Source organism: Saccoglossus kowalevskii, chromosome 13 (assembly GCF_978046115.1).
Source record: "Saccoglossus kowalevskii chromosome 13, keSacKowa6.1, whole genome shotgun sequence".
Lineage (NCBI taxonomy): Eukaryota > Metazoa > Hemichordata > Enteropneusta > Harrimaniidae > Saccoglossus > Saccoglossus kowalevskii.
This window is the reverse complement of record NC_140653.1, coordinates 6,803,303-6,826,717: the sequence shown is the minus strand read 5'-3', so window position 1 is coordinate 6,826,717 and position 23,415 is coordinate 6,803,303. Positions and strand designations below refer to the sequence as shown.

Here is a 23,415-nt window from a genome sequence, read left to right as displayed (position 1 = left end):
ACTGGCGGCCATTTTGTTTTAATGAATGTGGTTCTAGTGCCATATCTCTGACTTGCTTTGACTGAATATGTTCAAATTTTAAATATTCATTATACATCATGTCATAGATAGACAGATATATTGATTTGACAATCCTATTCAAAATGACCGAATGGTGGTCATTTTTGTTCTAAAAAAATCCTCCAATATCGAGCATTTCTGGCATTTATGGATGGATTTTGTTGAAACTTATAACATACATTAGACATTACAGGTTTCTGATGCACGTCATTTTATTTTTCAGATTGGATTCAAAATGGTTGACAGGCGGCCATTTTGTTTTTAATGATTGGGCTTCTAGAGCCATATCTCTTAAATGCTTTGACTGATTATATTCAAATTTTAAATATTTGTTATACATCATGTTATATATATATATATATACATGTATTCAAAATGGCTGATTTTGAATGCTGTTGCAGAGCAATATCTCTCAATATGGACAAGTACTTGTTTGATGATCAGATACAAATGTCAATCATTTTCATTGGTTATATTCCAGCTACATGTATATTACTATGAACAAAACTATATATCTTAAATTTGATAACTATCGGGGACTGTGCAATGCATGGCTTGTTCCTCAAAAATTTGGCTATTTTTGTCTCAATTTTCTGAAGGAAAGTAAAGACTATTAACTGGACTATTTTAAGAATTTGTGATGAAAAAATGGAACTAAGGTAATTACAGTATACTAGATTAATGTACAAAGATATAAAGTATGGCAATCTGACCCAATGTTCATTATCTATGGTGATGAATCATGGTACACTGAGACATTGACATCAAAAATAGAACATGTTCTACTTGCAATACAAATGAACTAGAAGACGAGAAGCTTTTTCCTATCACAAGTATTAAATAAATCATCTTTGTCATATTGCCCTGAATCTAGCTCAAGCAGAATAACTATGAAAGACAGGTTTTTTATTTAATAAGCTAAATATGCCAATTGCACAGTCAGACCATGAAAACAATGATTACTTGTACTTTACTTGAAGTATCTTAATTTTGATGATTTCTGCTTTTCCAATTCACAAAAATCAATTACATCGACTTTCACCTTAATACCAGATTTGAAATAATTTTACCCCAGTAATGTACCCCAGTACTTATTACAAATTTTGCTCTAAAATCCACAACGATAGTGAACCACTTGTTAATGTTTTTACTTGCAGAATTGAATGAAGTAATTCTGTGGAATTAAATATCAGCATGCAGATAAATTATTCATGATATTGTAAAATATGATTTAATTTTATTGTGAGTAAGCCTGTATCAATTAGATATTGTAACATGTGTGGTAAAAGTAACTGTGAAATGATAAACAATAATGATAGGATATTTATTTTTGCTGGAATTAATTTTCGCTGAAAAGAGTCTTTGGTGCTTTGTACATAATTTATTTTCACTAATTTCAAACAAGTTTAAAGAAAAGTATAGGAAAATAAATTCCAAGCGAAAATAAAGTATTTTACAGTATTGAAATAAGTAGAAATTAAATTAAATTAAAGTGGGCTGTGTTCACTGTTGGTTGTCTATATTGCATGGTAGCTTAAATATATATATAACCAATACCAGAGTATAAATACAGTACATGTAACTGGTAACTAAAATCCGTTAAAACTTCTCACAATTGTATTGTGCATATGTAATTAGCCTGGTGAAATTGTACTCATTTATGAAATGAGAAACTCACATCAAAATAACTGCAGCTCCAGCCATATTTTACTGTATAAATAAAACATGTTTAGCAATTATTAAATTATGGTGAGTAGCCAGTGAGATATTGCAAACATGTTGAATCACACAAATGCCACACAGCCCACATATATAAAGTTTCATCATGATATTGTTTTCAGATATCTTGATAATCTGGAATAACAATGTTCTTACCGTATAATGCATGTTTCACTGAAGATGGTCCAATGTTAGTTTCATGTATTTTCGTCATTTCAGCTCTGGTTTTTAGTCGCGAGCATGTACAGATTTAGGTGGCTGACTGGTGGCCATTTTATTTCAATGTATATATCTTTTACTTGACTGATGGCAATTGAAATGAACGTATATATTATACATCATGTCACACATACTGACATACATATAGTTTGAAGTTCTGATTCAAAATTGACTCCTTATTTCAATTTTATTTACCAAAAATTATTGCATAACAGGCACTATGTCATTTACAAAGCCTTTCAAGAAAGAATAGATAGTTTTGAATTTTATTAGTCTTAGTTATAGTATTATTAAACTTATTAGTATTACATTTTACTTTTATACTTAACATTATAATATTTTCTCTTTCTTTATTATTTCATAATTATTATTATACTTTAATTGCTATTGTACTATTTAATTGCTATTGATAGAAATACTGTATTTCTAAAGATGCAATAAATATTATTATTATTTTGTTTTTGTTCATGTGGATTTAATTCAGCAAATTTTTCTTATCAACAAAAATAGTTAAATTAAAACCCAATGAATAATTAATGCATTTACAGTAAACCAAACATTTGCTGTATACTGAATTATTGAAATACTGTAAATTACTTTATTTTTGCTTGGAATTAATTTTCGCTCGTTTCACTGAAGGAATGATTTAGGGAAAATAAAATCCAGTGAATATACCATTTTTTCTATATTTTACATTCAACTTGTTAAAAATCAGTGAAAATAAATTCCATACGAAATACTCAACAAGTCTTTTCAGCTAAAATAAAGTATTTTACAGTATTGTTTTAATCATAGATATACCTCTGTGATTTACATATAGTGCATGCGCCACTAATAGAGCAAATACAATACTTTGTTCATTATGCTTATCAACACATATATACAATAGTGGTTTATTTTGTAAGACAAACCGATGCATTGCTTATTGGTATGTTATTAGTAACTAGTGAATGTGATGAATTATTTGAAATGAATGGCTATGTGATATCCTGTGTAGGGAGGAAGGATGTGGTGTAGAAAGGTGTGGTATCGTATAGACAGTTCAATTCCACCTGTGCCAATGTGGTATGGGCAGGAAAGTACCAATTCAACATTTACTACATATTCATGTCATATCAGTAGGTTTTGTAGTGGTTTAGGGTGTCTAAGAAGTATGTACTGTTAGATTACTTCTGATAACTGGCGTGCACATAAAAGTATGCACATATCATACTACATTGACTTTTAAAATACTTTGAAATTTTAGACCAGTCAACTGAATTTCATGTAGTTAATTGGAAATAAATTGAGCCTCCATGCTGCTTCTCTAATACTGGTATAGTGGAATGCCTGTAATTTTTGTCAAATTTATTCAATCCTGATAACATGCCAAACTATTTCTCAGATTGTCTTGCTGATTGAATTGAATATTGAGATTTTAATCCATGTTTGTCTGATGGACATTTTAACATATAACACACTGCTTTAAACTGCTGCTGCCATTCTTCAGTCTTTCCACAAATGGTAGACATATAATTTTAGCAACAGGTATACAAAAGTGAGTGTTACCTTATACACTTAGTGCCCAGCTCTTTGACAAAAACACTCAAAGTACTGACTAAAATAAAAATACTCACATTATTAAAGTTACAAATGATTTTTGTCAAAATCCTGGTTGTCAAGTTAACCAACACACAGAAAAAAAATTTGATGACCTATAATAATATCTTTGATGCATCCTTAGAAATAACATTTTCTATCAGTTAATAGCAATATAAATATGCATATAACATGACTCATGTATAAGTACAATGATATAAAATAATTATTGAAAAAAAAATAATTTTATGGTAACAATAATACATGTATGGAACAATGTTATTTTCTTGTTTCTTTATGATAAGGGTAACAGTAACTCAAAACACCATCTGTTGATAATATGTTTGACTTGTTGGTCATACTTCCATGACAATATAATCAGCCAATTGGAAGGTTGTATGCAAATGAGATTTTATTGTTACTGTTTGTAATATGGCAATAATTATAAAGTCAATATTTTAATTAAACTTATTAACAACTCCTAACTTTGCCATTCTGCACTGACTGTGGTCGACTTGGGTAGATATAAGCAGATTGCTTCCCTTCTAAAAGAAGAGAACCAAGCAAAGCTCTTTTTCAATAGATACTTGCATGTAGCAGGCACCCTACCTCACATTCGAACACTTTCCTTTGTAATATTGGACACAGAAGCACTAATAGCTATGGTAAAATTAAAATCTGTCATTGAACACAAATGAATGCACAGTTTGAAGTGTTTTTTGTTGCCATTTGAGGGCTGTTATCTCTAATTAAATTATTGCTTCAAGTTATTCCAACCATTGCCAATTAGTCAATTTTTATTATGTCACTATTTATGAATAATTCATAATGATCTGGCTGTAAATCCCAAGTCAACAAGCAATTCTGCCAAAGTTTGAAGGAGGCACAGGAAAAACATGCTCTGGTATGAGAAAATGCAGCATACCAATACTTCTAGGACAATATACCACAATATGGCAATAATTCTAAAACCAATAATTTAATTATTTAAACTCAATACATAGCTTTTATGGAAATTAAAATACTAATATAACATTTATCATGGAAAATGGAAAAAGCTTATAAAGAAGACCACTTTCATTGGTTACTTAGACAAATTGGTAATGCCCAATTACCCATGAGTCTTAGCAGGTTTCCTTCAGACATTGTCTGGTTTTCTATGATGTTTCTCCTAAGGCATTATGATTGGTTACGTTGTTTTCAACTGTCATTTATAAAACATTATTAATATTGTATACACAAAAATTCTTACTGAGCCAAATATTAAGAAGGGTGGGATTTGAACCCTCAATATCAGCAACTTCAAGAAGAGCTGTTGAACTGAGCTATTGGAATTCCAAACTATATTACTAAAAAGTTTAAAATTTATATTTAAAACTTTTTTTTTTTTTTTTATAAAACTTTATATCATGGTGCTCCATGGTAATACCAGTATTTTTTTTAGATGCCCCTGGTTTTTTAATGTGAACTAAGGAAACAGAAACCCAATATAGTGGTGGTCTGGGCAGACTGTACTAGTAATTAACTAGACTAGTGTACTGCTGTGTAAAAGAGTTAGATAGTATAGGGATCAAACATACAACCTCTTGGATGCCAAGCAAACATGCTAATTTGTGTTGTACCACACACGATGCAGTAATATTCAGTATAAAATTTTCATCTGACTTATCAATATTTTATTCATGATGTCCATATAAAAATATATCTAATTTGCATGAAAATACTCTGTACATGTACATCCCTTTATTAGTGCATCTGTAAGCAAATATAAACATAATATTGCATTTAATCTACTGTAGATCATTAACCCTTTTGTGCCAGATATTTTTCCACCCCAAATTCAGTGAAAATATTTTCAAAATTTGTAAAATTTTCAGTAAATTTAATTACTATTTTAGACTATACACTTGATTTCAGATATTGATTTTAGTTTTTGATCAAAAAGTGTGTCAATTTTTATCGACAGTTCATGTGAGGAGTAACAGACCATTTAAAATCATTTGTAGATCGTGCCACAAGTTGACAATGGCACTCAATGGGTTGACTTATTTTTGCCACCTGTCATTTATGTAAATAAAAAATTGTCTTTTAAGCTATTGATAAAGTGCCGTTTCTCGAAAAATCTATTTATTTCAAGTCATTACTCAGGACAACACTACGGTAATAGTAACACATGTACATATGTAAATTACAGAAGTGTTTTTAGCGTAAAAATAAGTAATATTTAATATGAAGCCAAAATATTACTCTTCTATAGAATGCAAGTCTTAGAAATACAAAGTAGCTGACTGAAATAGCCAAGTAGACAGGTATTCTAATGAAGCTTACAGCCTTTTGAAACTCTTGTGAGGGAAATCAACTTTAAAAATGTAGACATAATAAATGTGTCATTTTGATTTATATGAACAATCATGAAGACTTGTAATGATGTTATTGTTTGTATCACCACAACCAGTATTACATGTATTTCGTGGCTGTTTATTTTTGCCTATTCTTCTTGTGCTAATAAAATTGTTTTCATATATATTAAAAAAAAAAATGTTGCTGTCACTTTTACTTTTATTGACAAGTGGTCAAGTAGCTGTCTTAAACTTGAGACCAGACTTGAGGATATGTCACAATAAAGTAATAATGGCTATAGGCACAGTTGATGGCAGTAAATTTTCATAGTGTCATACATTACACATGCTTTGATGGTTTTAATAAGTATCGGTAGTGTGTTTTAGGTGTTTTTGCTGTAGTATTACAGTTGTCAACTCTTCCTATAACTATGGGTCCTTATCTATTCTTCTGTCATTAATTGGTCTTTGTAATATCGGTAGTTTTTTTTTCATTTTTAGTACATTTGATATCCTTAAAGTTATTATTTTCAGATATTGAGATTTTATCTCCACAGATGACCTACGGTTTCCTTATATTCCATAAATCAAAAGTTTATTAGTCCCCGTTCGGACGCAGTCCGAAAACGGGGACTTATGTTTTGCCCTGTGTGCGTCCGTCCGTTCGTCCGTCCGTGCGTCCGTGCATCCGTGCGTTCGTGATCACCTGTATCTCGAACATGCATGGACCGATTAAGTTCAAACTTCACTCATACATCACACATTATATGGGACATATGCACATGCATTTTTTTCATGATCCGATTAACGATAGCCGAATAGCGGCCATTTTAAGGCCGAAAATGCATCAAAATCGCACATTTTCACCATTCCGGACCCGGATCTCAGTTATGCATGGACGGACTTCATTCAAATTTGGTACATACATTAAACATAATAGGACCTTGATGCACGTCTTTTTTTTTTTGGATCGGGTTCGAAATGGCCGACTGGCGGCCATTTTGTTTTAAAGAATTCAGTTCTGGATCCGTATCTGAGACATGCTTGGATTGATCGAGTTCAAACTTCACACACACAAGGTACATCATGTCACAAATATGTATGTGCATTTGTTTCATGATCTCATTAACGATAGCCAAATGGCGGCCGCTTTAAGGCCGAAAATGCATTGAAATCGCACATTTTCACCATTCCGGACCCAGATCTCAGTTATGCATGGACGGATTTCATTCAAATTTGGTACATACATTAAACATAATAGGACCTTGATGCACGTCATTTTTTTTTCGGATCAAGTTCGAAATAGCCGACTGGCGGCCATTTTGTTTTAAAGAATTCAGTTCTGGATCCGTATCCGAGACATGTCTGGATTGATCAAGTTCAAACTTCACACACACAAGGTACATCATGTCACAAATACGTATGTGCATTTGTTTCATGATCTCATTAACGATAGCCAAATGGCGGCCGCTTTAAGGCCGAAAATGCATTGAAATCGCACATTTTCCCCATTCCGGACCCAGATCTCAGTTATGCATGGACGGATTTCATTCAAATTTGGTACATACATTAAACATAATAGGACCTTGATGCACGTCTTTTTTTTTTTTTCGGATCAAGTTCGAAATGGCCGACTGGCGGCCATTTTGTTAAAGAATTCAGTTCTGGATCCGTATCCAAGACATGTCTGGATTGATCAAGTTCAAACTTCACACACACATGGTACATCATGTCACAAATACGTATGTGCATTTGTTTCATGATCTCATTAACGATAGCCAAATGGGGGCCGCTTTAAGGCCAAAAATGCATTGAAATCGCACATTTTCACCATTCCGGACCCGTATCTCAGTTATGCATGGATGGATTTTGTTCAAATTTGGTACATACATTAAACATAATAGGACCTTGATGCACGTCTTTTTTTTTTCGGATCAAGTTCGAAATGGCCGACTGGCGGCCATTTTGTTAAAGAATTCAGTTCTGGATCCGTATCCAAGACATGTCTGGATTGATCAAGTTCAAACTTCACACACACATGGTACATGGTATGTCACAAATAGATATGTGCATTTGTTTCATGATCTGCTTAACAATAGCGAATGATGGCCATTTTAAGGCCGAAAATGCATCAAAATCACGTATTTTCACAATTCCAGAACCGGATCTCAGTCATGCATGGATGGATTTTGTTCAGATTTAGCACAATGTGTTGTACATATGCAGGTGCATTTCGGTCATGATCTGCTTTGAATGTATATGTCACTCAAATATGAACGGAACGGGGACGTGTCATTGACAATGACTTGTTGCAAATAAGTCTCCATAAAATGCACAATATTTTCTCAGCACAGCATTGCAACTATCACCAATTGATAATGTATTTATTAAACACTCACCAAAGCGAATAAAAACCATGACAAAAATGATTGGTTTGATTTTGTATTTTCCTGAGATTTACGTTACTAGACCTCTGTATATTAAACTCTGATGGCAGCCATTTATTGCAGGTCAAATAAGGGCAATATTATGTACCGGTAACTGTAGTAGCTATGCCTTGGATATTTGAGTATTATGGCATCTGTCATTTCAGCGGAATTTAAAGAAAAGTGTCTTACCATGCATGTATGACCGTTTGGAAACTAGACAACAATAAACACCAAGAAGCCCATAGCAAACTACTAATAGGAGCAGAGAACCATTTCCTAGCATGTTTTGCTGTTCTACTTTATGAGGGAAGCCCTACTATAGTGATTTCATAAAATTATTTTTGACCTAAAAAAATGGTTGCAATCAGATTTACCAACAATCTACAGACTTAAATTCTAGAGAAAAAAACATCAAACTGATTGTTTTTTGTCATGCTTTTTGCTTATGTGAGAGTTTAATTAAACATAATATTAATTGGGGGTAGTTTCAATGATGAGATACGAGAAAATAGTGTGCTTTTATTGACTTATTTGTGATACACCTTTGCTTTGCACACTGTGTTTAGCAGTACATGTACATGGGAAGAACCATAGCTCTCCTGTGTTTATAAATTCCAATATCCAAAAATAACAACTTCAAGGATGCCAAATGTACCAGAACTAACTAAAATACTGTAAAAGAATTTACATTCAATAACATTTAATCATGTTTTGAGCAATTTTACTGGGTTTAAAGTTCACCTTCTTGTCAGGGAAACAATGAGTTCTATTGTTATTCTATATGTTCACAGGGGTTTAATTTAGCAGATTTTACATATCTGCTAAAAAAGGGATATTAAAAATCAGTCAATATTTAATGCATTTACAGTACCATTACAAAGATCAACACAAGATGAGCTTATAAAGACCACTTCTTATATTTAGTCATTGCTTAGTAACCTTCAAACACAGTACAATATGCTTAAACACAGCACACAAGGTGCTTAGATATGGTACAACATGTAGCTCCAAATGAATCACCATAGGGATGCTGGTTATTAAGACCTACCCTCTGAAAAGAATCTATACTTTTGTATGCCACTTCAGTGGTGTGCACCACAGGGATTGTCTAAGCACATGGTGTTTGGGACAAATTGTAAACAGGTTAATTATTGTTACCAATGTTGATATCTGGGTTCCCAATACAAATTTGTTGAATGTATATTGTTATCTGCAGTGAATGTAAGCACAGTTCTCCAATGGTGTGACTTACATGTTCATGTAATGTTCCAGATCCCTTGAGTTCAGAGTAGATAATAACCTCAGTTGAGTAGAAAATGTATAGACACATGTGTAGTACAAGTCAAGTAGATTCTATTTGTGTGAAAATGTTTATTATTTTTACCCTTGCTGACTGATCATTTTTGTTCTAATTTGGTACAAAACACATACATGCTTCTTGTTAATTTGTTCATAGACCCTCTAAGATCTATGTTTTGATTGACAATTCTATTCATTTCTATTATAGTCATTCACAATTTACATAATTTTGTACCGGTAGTATTCATAATGTGTTCTCTCTGCTATTCCTTTGTAATTGGATTGCGAATAATGGACTACATGTACAATAATCGTAATAACACTAACTTTATTTCCTCGTAAATAATTTTACATTGCATTATATCCAAAATTGTTATTTTATAAAATTTGACAGTTAATGAAATTATGTAAATAAATAAAAAAATATTAGTTTGAGAGCTTCACTGTTTTACATAATTACATGTTATTTGAACTGATCTGATGTGGCTGAGCTATCAATTACCACAGTGTTTATCATTTACATTATAAAGCAAATTATTGTGATGCTTTGCTATTTAGCTTGGAAAACAGTATCATCCCAAGTATGCCATTATGTACATACAATGGCTGTAATGATATTTTGATTGATCTGTAGTGTTAGTTTAACTGTATCAAAAGGGCTTATTAAGTTATTAATAAATGTCTATACCAGTACAACACTACCACATAATCATAACATCACATGTCTGTTGTTTCCATGGTTTCAAAAATACAACAGTATACATGTATCTGACAAACCATTCATAAACAGCTACTGATAGTTGTAGTGTTTGATAGCTTGACTGTCTGTCTGTCTGTTAAACAGTATTGCTATATATAGATACAAGTATATGCATACATGAGTGATTTCAATTATTAATGAAGAACATTATATTCCATGCCACTCTTGTCAATACTGTATCTCTGCATATTTATTTGATGTTAATCCTTACTTTTGATTCATACATAATTTTATTTCAACATGTCAACAAATTTGTGTAGAATGTAATTTTTTTTCAACAAAAATAGCAGTATTCGTTTGTGGCAATTTGTGGCATATGTTCCTTGGAATTATACATAGATGTACAAGTAATTTAAATACGCGTACATAGACCCTATATGTCTACTAGACTTGTCATTGTCTTACCAAATGAATACTGCTTTTATCAAATACGCGTACATAGACCCTATATGTCTACTAGACTTGTCATTGTCTTACCAAATGAATACTGCTTTTATCAAATACGCGTACATAGACCCTATATGTCTACTAGACTTGTCATTGTCTTACCAAATGAATACTGCTTTTATCAAACTGCCATTTCAAACAAATCAAGGGCTAAACATGTTCCAAAATCCTCAATGTTGATCATGATGTTGCCTGTTGCCTGGGTGGGGTTATCACGTCATGAATTTGCCAGATATGTGTGATATTCCCGCAACCCACTGTGTTCTACTAACAAGTACATGTATGGTGATACTTGATCTGGACGAGATGGACTCAGTGCTGATTAGGAAATAGGCAGCCATTCTAAAATAATTTAATTCACCTAGATAAACCTGAGTACTGAACACTGCAAGCTACGCAACACTCAGTGTTGTTGTTCACATTGTATTATGACATACTGTAAAATGACTAATTTTCGCTAGGTTTAAATTTCACTGATTTAGCATTTCAGGCATATTTAGTAGGTTTAAAATTCACGGTTTTATCAATTAGATAATGTATTCTATGCTAAATTTTACATTTTCACTGGGTTTTATTAATTTAGCGCATTTTCCAGGCAGCGAATAAGCAAAATTAAAACCCAGTGAATAATTAACCTCTTTACAGTATATTATCATTTGTATGGAACCCATATTACGAACATACATGGTACATTTCTCCATTTTAGTTTATTTTCTTATTTCTTTATTAATTTTGGCTACAGACCTTATTCTAACTCATATGGCAAAAATTAAGTTTATTTTGTTAAAAAAGTTGACTTTGGATTTTAAATTTTTGAAGCAGATTACTACAAGTATTTTATGGTATAGCCACAACATTTTTTGTAATAGCACCCAATAACATAAAATAACCATCATTTCTATACATATTAAAACATAGAGATATTATTATTCTAAACGACCCACAATGGGAGGCAGATTAAAAGTGTAAACAACATAAACACTTTAGTTCCCGGATTCCCGGTGAGAGTGTTATTAGAGTTGTATTCAAAACTAGGCTATACCATCATTGGTATTTTGATCTTGTTGAGCAATGTGATAATGAGGTATAATTCTTACCTCTAATTCTAGCCACTGTGTTTTGACCCCATAATGATCTATATTTCATATAAAATGTGACCTACAAATGAACGCCCTTCACATCTAAATGTCAAGCTTTAAATACAATACATTTCTATGAACTGAGCCTAAGTTTATGGTATCCTTGAACTTGCAGTTAAATAAAAGTTTGTTAGACAGCTCCACTAATCAAGCTCTACACTTCTTTACAGTTAAGATGACACCCATTTTCAAGGCCTAAATTTCCTAAATGACCTTGACTGATTACTGTACTTTAATTTACAAACTGGGCTTCCAAATTCCCCAGTCATCATTTGGGAATAATGCCAACAATAATTTCAAACTATTAAATATTCTGAAGAAATGGTCAACTTTTAAAAGCATATCATAACTCACAGTAAGTTTAAATAATATTAAGTGTATGTTGCATTATTTTGTATTTCAGACTGATAATTCATGATTTTTTACTCAACCTTCGGGGTTGAGAGAGCATCCATTTTCAAAGCAAAATTTTATGAAATTGCTTTAGCACATGGGAATAACATTGGGAATAACATAGGGAATACCATAGAGCACCAAATCAAACTATTTGGGCATCAAGGCAATGGCCTTCAATGCCTCTGTGAAGTTCAAGCCTAGATGACCTGTGTAGTTTGTTGGAGTTGAGGTGTCAAAAATTGTACTTTTGATGAATTTTTTCAGTTTTTATTTTTTAAAAAGTCTGTACATTACCATGCTATGTGATCCATTACAGTGGCCTTCAATAACTAGGTCGTAGCACACCAGTGAGCATGTACACGAGGACAGTCAAGGGAAAGTGGCAAAAGTCTGTAGTTGCCCACCACCTTTGTTGTCGTCGAAAACTTTTACTGTAAACGCAATAACTCCAATAATATTCAGCTGATCAGTATCAAAATTATATATAAAGTGTGATTAATCTGTATGCATAGATGACCTGTATAGTTTTTGGAGTTGTACTTTCGATGATTTTTTGTAGTGTCTATACCGGGTATATTACCAAGGCTGTAGTATACCAGTGAGGTTGTGTATGAGGACTTCCTTTACTTTTGAAATTCAGTGTGATTTAATGTGTTCTGTATTTCACCAATCAAATATTGCGATGGTCCTTGGCAGTTTTTGAAAATTCATCTATTTGTATTATTTATATCAATAGCATTTGGCTTTTTTAATATACCTGCAGTTGAAAGGTCTTTTATTTATGTGTTGATATATATGCATTTTCTTTGTCCTTATATATACATGTATGTTTAATTTGTAATTTCTATTTGGCAACTCATCAGTACTGGTACTGTTCAGTTACTACTATTACCATAGCTCTACCTTCACCATTGTTTCACAATCTTATTCAAGATGGCCAAATAATGGCCATTTTTGTGCTGAAAATTCATTGAAATCAATCTTTTCTGGAAATTCTGGAACTGTCTCTTGGCTGTTTACAGATGGATCTTGTTCAAACTCGATACATTATAGGGCCTTGATGCCATTTTGTTTTAATGGATGCCGTTCCAGTGCCATATCTTGACTGTTTAAGTTCAAATTTTATATATTCATTATACATCATGTCATAGATATACAGATGGCCAAATGGTGGCCATTTTGTGTTAATTAATGCTGTTCCAGAGTAATATCTCTCAATACAGACAAGTACTCGTTTGACAATTAGATTTCAGATGTCTGAATGTCAATCATTTCAATGTTAAAAAAATTATCATAATCAAGCATCAGCTTCTAGATCCATACATGTTTATGTTCAAACTATATTACTATTAACAAAACTATATATCTTTAATTTGATAACTACATTTGTAGCAGAGACTATGTCATGAATGACTTGTGTAATTATTGAATTTCACTCAGAGACTTTGGCCAGTCAAGATTTTTCCATATTTTTGTATTCTAAAAACCCCTTATATTTAAATGAATTATTAAAAATTCTACATACAAAAACTTAGAAACTAGAGCATGATGGCTAGTATCCCTTTTATTTCCTTTCAGCATTATAAATACTCACAAAAGGGAAATATTCACTTCCTGTGGAGGACCTTTGTAATACTGTCTATAATGTATTGTTTGTTAGATTGTACAGATATATTCAAACTCAATATGTTTAGTTTCTACTTACACGGTCTGCTAAGAATAGAAAAAGACTAGTTTTGAGTGTCCATTAAAATGTTATTCTATCTTGCATTACTGTCAGCTGTGTGTATATACAAGTACTCATTTGCATAAAATCACTCCACAGAATAAAGCATCTATTTCATCTTTATTCAGGTCTTGTGTTATGTTAAAGTAGGTTGTTGTGTAATAATAGATTGCTTGTTTGACTCAGACCTCTGTTTGTCACTTTATGAGTGATTTATAGTCAACATGATGGAGGACTATCTCTGATTCAGATCTCAGTTGGTCATTTTATAAGTGATTTACAGTCATTACTTTGGGTTGAGAGGGCTACTCTATTTGCTCTGTTTAGAAGCACATCTCCTATAGAACCACACTGTTTATGAGTGATATACAACCAACTACCCGGTATATGGAGGTCCAGCACTGATATTCAGACTTCAGTTTATGAGTGATTTACAACCAACTATAGGGGGGGGGGGGGGGGGTTAGCACTGCTACATCACCATAGATTGCTTTCTGACAGCATGAATAATTCATGTTATGCACCACAGGAGAAAAATATAGAGCCTCTAACCACCAGGTTTTGTGGAATCCTCCACTATCTCCAATCTATAAGCATTCTAGATATATACATGTTTCTAGATAGAGGTATTCCAATTATGCAATAACAGTTGTTCCATTAGAAACATACGCCCTTACATAATGGACAAATGTGTTGCAATTTTAGGCTTTATGGTTTTATATATTGGAAATGTGCTTCTAATAGTAATAGAGCGAATACAGTATAAATTTGTAATTCCATGAGAAAAACATTGTGTGAAAGTGACTTTTATTGCCTGTGTCTACAGCTACTATCTTCCGTGAGGCAGGGAAAATTAAACCAATTTACCATGAAAATTGTAGATCCGGTATTCACATCATTAGATGGCTCTTGTTTCCATGGATGAATATAATCCACCATGCTTTATTTAGGAATGCTATAAATAACAGTAGTGGATATCATAGTAGCATTGAATCCAAGACCTGGTGCCTGAATATGAAATAACAGTTCATTACTGTTTGCTGTCAACTTGATTGATTTGTACTTGCTATCTGATGTAGTCTACAGTTTCAAGTCCAGAATGAAAACAGCTGATAGTAATGGTGCATTTTATCACCATATCTGATTTTATCTCTAATCCCCTATTAGTTACAGATTATCTTCCATGCCAAATTGTTAAATTTCACATCTGTTTTTTATTAGCTCTGCTGTTGACTTTGTCCAGCCGAGCTTATCATATGAGTGATTGTTCGTCGTCATCGTCGCCATGTCATCGTCGCCGTCCGTCCGACGCCGTCGTCTGTGTCAATGTTTTACTTTTTTGACTTCTTCTTGAAAACTACAAGCCTGAATGCTTTGATACTTGGTGTATATGTACCTTGGGTAGACCTCTCTCAGATTTGTTCATTTCATGATCATATCTTCAATTCTCTAATTTTGGTGAATATTTTTGTCATTTTTGGTAAAAAGTGATATTTTCGACTTCTTGTTAAAAACCGCAAGTCAAATTGCTTTGATATTAAATATATAGGTACTACATGTGGACCTCTCTCAGATTTGTTCATTTTGTAATGATACATGTATCTTCAATTCTCTAATTTTGGTGAATATTTTTGTCATTTTTGGTAAAAAGTGATATTTGCAACTTCTTGTTAAAAACTGCAAGTCCAATTGCTTTGATATTATATATATAGGTACTACATGTGGACCTCTCTCAGATTTGTTCATTTTGTAATGATATCTTTAATTCTCTAATTTTGGTGAATATTTTTGTCATTTTTGGTAAAAAGTGATATTTTCGACTTCTTGTTAAAAACCACAATCATTTATGTTGAAAAATGATATTTTTGAATTCTTGTTGAAAATAGCAAGTCCCATTGCATTGATACTATGCATATTGTTCATTTTCTAATGATATCTTCTGTTCTTTAATTGAAATGTGCAGTGCTAACAGCGGAGCTATCTCAGCCGAGAGGCTGCTGGTTGTGAAACCTAACTACATTTAAGTGCATGCTTATTGCACAGTCAGTAATGTTATTCAGTACATGTAGTAAATAGTATTGATTTCTACTTGAGTTGTTTGTTTGTTTATGATTCTGTAGGTTACTGTACAGCAAACATAGCCATCATAAACAGTCACACGAAGAATTTGTTAGATTCAGTTTACAGGCATTCTTTGTTAGTCCCCGTTCGGACGCAGTCCGAAAACGGGGACTTATGTTTTGCCCTGTGTGCGTCCGTGCGTCCGTGCGTCCGTGATCACCTGTATCTTGAACATGCATGGACCGATTAAGTTCAAACTTCACTCATACATCACACCTTATATGGGACATATGCACATGCATTTTTTTCATGATCCGATTAACGATAGCCGAATAGCGGCCATTTTAAGGCCGAAAATGCATCAAAATCGCACATTTTCATCATTCCGGACCCGGATCTCAGTTATGCATGGACGGATTTTGTTCAAATTTGGTACATACATTAAACATAATAGGACCTTGATGCACGTCATTTTTTTTTTTGGATCGGGTTCGAAATGGCCGACTGGCGGCCATTTTGTTTTAAAGAATTCAGTTCTGGATCCGTATCCGAGACATGTCTGGATTGATCAAGTTCAAACTTCACACACACAAGGTACATCATGTCACAAATATGTATGTGCATTTGTTTCATGATCTCATTAACGATAGCCGAATAGCGGCCATTTTAAGGCCGAAAATGCATCAAAATCGCACATTTTCACCATTCCGGACCCGGATCTCAGTTATGCATGGACGGATTTTGTTCAAATTTGGTACATACATTAAACATAATAGGACCTTGATGCACGTCATTTTTTTTTTTGGATCGGGTTCGAAATGGCCGACTGGCGGCCATTTTGTTTTAAAGAATTCAGTTCTGGATCCGTATCTGAGACATGCTTGGATTGATCGAGTTCAAACTTCACACACACAAGGTACATCATGTCACAAATATGTATGTGCATTTGTTTCATGATCTCATTAACGATAGCCAAATGGTGGTCGCTTTAAGGCCGAAAATGCATTGAAATCGCACATTTTCACCATTCCGGACCCGGATCTCAGTTATGCATGGACGGATTTCATTCAAATTTGGTACATACATTAAACATAATAGGACCTTGATGCACGTCATTTTTTTTTCGGATCAAGTTCGAAATAGCCGACTGGCGGCCATTTTGTTTTAAAGAATTCAGTTCTGGATCCGTATCCGAGACATGTCTGGATTGATCAAGTTCAAACTTCACACACACAAGGTACATCATGTCACAAATATGTATGTGCATTTGTTTCATGATCTCATTAACGATAGCCAAATGGGGGCCGCTTTAAGGCCGAAAATGCATTGAAATCGCACATTTTCACCATTCCGGACCCGTATCTCAGTTATGCATGGATGGATTTTGTTCAAATTTGGTACATACATTAAACATAATAGGACCTTGATGCACGTCTTTTTTTTTTTTCGGATCAAATTCGAAATGGCCGACTGGCGGCCATTTTGTTAAAGAATTCAGTTCTGGATCCGTATCCAAGACATGTCTGGATTGATCAAGTTCAAACTTCACACACACATGGTACATCATGTCACAAATAGATATGTGCATTTGTTTCATGATCTGCTTAACAATAGCGGAATGATGGCCATTTTAAGGCCGAAAATGCATCAAAATCACATATTTTCACAATTCCAGAACCGGATCTCAGTCATGCATGGATGGATTTTGTTCAGATTTAGCAAAATGTGTTGTACATATGCAGGTGCATTTCGGTCATGATCTGCTTTGAATGTATATGTCACTCAAATATGAACGGAACAGGGACGTGTCATTGACAATGACTTGTTGTCTACCTGTTCTGATCCATGAGAACATCTTTTATGAGCAGTGTAGTTATTGTATCAGCTAAGCACTTTCCCTGGAGCCCATCATCAGATATGCTGAAAATTGTAATATTTACATAGCTGTTATATTCATAGATTCTATATTTGTTTTGCTTTAGATATAAATTTACAAATAAAAATAACAACATATCTGCCTGGTACAACTATTCTTTGATATATGATATGTCCTTCCACTGTGTGGTCTGTTTAACACCAGTGTTGGGTTTGTTGCTATTTACATCAACATGTGCACTCATTATGCTATGTTATTGTTTCCAGTTTCTATGTCTTACAGAACATGTGAACAAATATATTTGTACAATTTTTCTGTGGGATGTTGTTGACAAAATGTAGTAGTTATATTTGAGACAGATTCTATGCAGGACACACAATCTGTCTTTTTGTTATACAAGATATAAATGCTTTTATTTTATTTTGTGAACTGTTAAAGGTCTCTTGGATGGTTAGAATAAAGAAATCAACACATTCAGTACAGAAATGATACTGATATAGTAAATATCTACCTACAACTGCATATTCCTGCTGTCCGGAAGTGTATCATATTCATTGACCCCCTCATGCATATTACAGTAACTGTGCAATCAAAGAACCCCCATACTCCACTACTGGGTTTCATTTCTAGAGTAGCCATGGAAACAAGAACTTTAGTTTCTCCTCCATAGCAAAATACTACAAAACAGTGAAAAACAGTATCTAGCTTGGATGTATTTACCGGTAATATTTTTTGAAGATATTGTTGCAAAAAGAATTTCAGAAATTCTACAATTACCATTCATGGTTTAATTGTTTGCATGCCACCTTGTCTGTGCCGCCATGCATGTATTTAAATATACTAGTCATTCAGACTTGTCTAGACTTTTAGTAATATTACCCCCTACCTAAGACTAATTTGTTAAAAGGTGGAAATCAACACTAAAATGGTTTTCATTTATAAAGGTTATTGCACTCTGCAAGTGTAATCTGTGGGAAAAAAAACCCTAAAAATTGTAGTGAGAACATTTTTTCTAGCTATATGCTACTCTCGCAATCCATCTTAGCTGCCTGCAGTGAATGTCATAACTCCCTTGTCTTTCACAACAGGACACTGTGTAGTTAAAACGTGAGATGTTTTACCATACGTGCACATCTATTGCTTCATTCCCATGCCATGAAGTTAGTCTTCATTGGTTATAGTCATATTAACTAAAAGAATTGCAAGGTTAAATTCAAAGTCTGCATTCATGTACATGCAGGAGAGTTGGCCACATACCTTGTCACATGTAACTGTTTATTATCATGTGCATTATATAAACATGGTACAGTTTTTGTGTTAAAATGTGTCTTGAGGATGTGCTCTACACTTCTAACAACAACAGCAGCTGCTGTAATATGGTTCGTGTATCTTAGCTATAAAGTAAGGAGAGGTTTGGTCCCCAAGGTTGGTACTCAATCAGCACTGTAATTGAAGAGGACTTTTTACTCTCTTGCTTAAGGCTTGGCAAGTTGGCGAGAGGGAGGTATGGAAGCCAGTCTTCTATAATCTGCACAATAAATTAGCAGTTACATTGTACTTAATGGAGCATAAAGATTAAACTTTTTTTTTGCTTCAACAAAATAAATTAATGAATCTGATGATTTCCTAAAACAGTCATTTTCGTACTAAAAATCCATTATTTCTGCTATTATGGATCTAGGTCTGTCATGTATGGATTGATTTCATTCAAAATTCTGTTTTTTGTTGGATTCATAATGGCCGACTGGTGGCCATTTTGTTTTAATGTAGGCTGTTTGAAAGCCTCTACTCTGACATGTCTTGACCAATCATGGTCAAACCTTATATATGCATCATGTCACACATATGCACATATATTCATTAGTTTCTCCAATTTAAGATGGCTGAGTGATGACCATTTTAATGACAATGCATTAAAATCAAGTATTTCTAAAATTCCTAAAAAGGGATCCCAGTCATACATGGACATATATTTTCTAACTATAAAATGTATTATTTTGTTTTTTCAGATCAATGTATGTACATGTAAAATATTTTAAGTTTCAGTTGGATTAGCCATTGAATATTTTATAACATAGCTAGTACATGTGTAGTACATGTATACCATGCTTTGTGGAGAATTTATTTTGATTATAATTGTTGACATTACTAGAATTATTTGAATTATTAGGTAATTTTTGTGTTGAATAACTTACTTATTGAGCAATGACCTGTTGAACTACTGAATAATTGAACACACACCATGTGATATACTACATAACAGTGTAACAACACTATTTGGCTGTGGTATTTAGATTGGTAATTAACAATTCCAATACTGCAGTGTGTAGTGATACTGTGGTTTGATATGTCTTCAACCCATGTGTGGTGTAATAAATGAACACCTGAATAAGTTTATTCAAGATTTAGGCTAAAACTAAACTTTTTAACTGTGTGTAATGCATCTCAGACTTGCTGATATCAATCGTATGTGCTGTTTAACTATTCAACAATTAGCTCTTGTTTCCTACCCCTGCATTACAGACTTTTCAAAATGTAACTACGTTGTGTTTGAGCAGTCATCCCATGACAAGTACTCTTTGCTATATGTAAAGGGGTCAGGGTACCCATGCATTTCACATTTTTTGCAATTTGACCATGAAATTCCACATGTACATTACCACCTTTAAAGGTGAACCAGACAAACAACATAATGCTCTCAGATATGAATGACCTTCACAAATATAGGAGAATACAATTTATAGTTTTTTTGTGGTTGAAATCATTTTAAAATATTTTCACAAAAGTAGCTATGTTGGCATACTTTATCCATAATCCTTTGCTGGGAATCAAAGTTAAATATCTAGAGAATGAAAAGTGATATTTAAAAAACTGTAAATAGCATTCTTCTACATTTTGAAAACTGTTTCATCTAGGAGCATTACGTTGTTTACCTGGTCTTCTCCTTTTAATCAAAACAGATTTAGGCCTCCAGATTGTGAGCATTTTGGTTGCTATGGCTATTAAATTTAATAAATGACTATTCAAAAATACCAATTGGCAATCTATACAAGGTCTAACCAATTCTCTGTAACATAAAACAGATAATATATCTTGTACATTTTTGGTGGCACACTTCTATGCATTTCATTATTCACTGTACTTAATTATTGTAACATTTTTGTATGAAAATACATACAAGAATTGCTGCATATTTTGCTTGTCTGAATGATCAACTACATAGTTTGCAACAGAATAATGCAATTGAAAGTGGATCTCATCCTGTCAGTGAATCAGTGTCAGCCAATAATAACCGCATATGAAATATCTAAGTTTTAAATATAAATATGTTTCTTAATATAATTGTAAAACAATCAATTCTGGTGACTAGTAATTTTGTACTTGACTACAAATTATTCCAGTTGGCCACAAACAATTTCAAATTTGTTGTCAATGACGACAAGGGAAAATTAAACTTTGAGAGCTGAAATTTCCATCTACAGTAACAATTTACTTGCTATACTGGACCCTATGCAAGTGTAATTTAAAATCCTGATTACAATTTTGGTTGTTTTGTCATATATATACCTTACTGTTAATTCAACAAATTAATTATTTTTTTCCTTGCCTGTATTGAAACATGATGGTAAGTGATCAAATTCTGTTCTTTATGTTGACACGATAAATCAACTTGATATCCAATCATTTTCAAACATATTTTATTAATCAGAATAATAATATGCAGACTAAGCTTTATGTATTTTCAAGAAACAAGTGAAAATGTGGCTTGAAAATCTTGAGTGATTCAATATAGGCATAAGTAAATATCACAAATGTTTAATGTTTACATTTTCTTTTCTTTATTTGTATCATGGTGTGAAACTGTATTCAATATAGTTTTAAATTCATCACTGTTGCCAGCTCTAATTGACATTCTACTGTCTCTGTTTTATTTTTGAGTCAAAACTGCTATTTGTATTTTTGTAATGTGTTATTCAAACCACAATGCGGCTATTAGAATTGTCTTCCAGATTTATACATGTTATATTGGTTGTATATTTTGAATGAATATTTATGGTTAAAAATAGTTTAAGTTCACAACCTATAATTCAAATTTGTATTATATGTGCTTTGGAATGATAAAATGACGAGATGATATTTTAATATCACACTATATTTTCAATGAAACTATCTCTAGAGGGCGCTGTTCAGTATAAGGCTGTGTTGGTACAAAGCAGTTTGACTTTAATATGAACCAGTTGTAGTTTGAGTGATTACAATGGTTGTCACTAAAAGGGAAAAGTTATCATGTAGTGTACTTTGCATTCAAATAAATTGTTTGCATGTTGTTCTCACATCTGTTACATATACATGTAGTACCATATATCTGTTACATATACATGTAGTACCATATATCTGTTACATATACATGTAGTACCATATATCTGTTACATATACATGTAGTACCATATATCTGTTACATATACATGTAGTACCATATATCTGTTACATATGCATGTAGTACCATATATTTGTTACATATACATGTAGTACCATATATCTGTTACATATGCATGTAGTACCATACATGTATATCTGTTACATATGCACGTAGTACCATACATCTGTTACATATGCACGTAGTACCATATATCTGTTACATATACACGTAGTACCATATATCTGTTACATATGCATGTAGTACCATATATCTGTTACATATGCATGTAGTACCATATATCTGTTACATATACATGTAGTACCATATATCTGTTACATATGCATGTAGTACCATATATTTGTTACATATGCATGTAGTACCATATATCTGTTACATATGCATGTAGTACCATATATCTGTTACATATGCATGTAGTACCATATATCTGTTACATATGCATGTAGTACCATATATCTGTTACATATGCATGTAGTACCATATATCTGTTACATATGCATGTAGTACCATATATCTGTTACATATGCATGTAGTACCATATATCTGTTACATATACATGTAGTACCATATATCTGTTACATATACATGTAGTACCATATATCTGTTACATATGTATAATATAGTGGGACATATTCACTGGGTTATAGCAGATTTAAAGTTGCAGGGATATTCACTAGGTTTTAAATCACTTGTTCAGGAAGGAAACAATATATTTTATGTTGGCTTTGCATACTAACAGAGTTTTCTCTGTGAATGAATTAAGTGAAAATGAAATCTAGCAAATAATTAAACCCTATATAGTACACATATTTAGCTGCAATTGAAACAGACTATAGATTTTTAAACAACAATCAAAATTCATTTCATTACATGTATTTATATTACTACTGTTAACCTATATTTATGATAACTCTGATGTTTAGTGAATT

At 32.8% G+C, this 23,415-nt stretch overlaps 1 protein-coding gene across 1 annotated transcript in view; it reads left to right on the top strand.

The window, feature by feature from the left end:
- Window positions 1-23,415, top strand: part of LOC100368206 (chondroitin sulfate synthase 1-like) — a 39,689-nt gene that overhangs the window by 12,294 nt on the left and 3,980 nt on the right. The gene's annotated exons all lie outside the window — the stretch shown is intronic.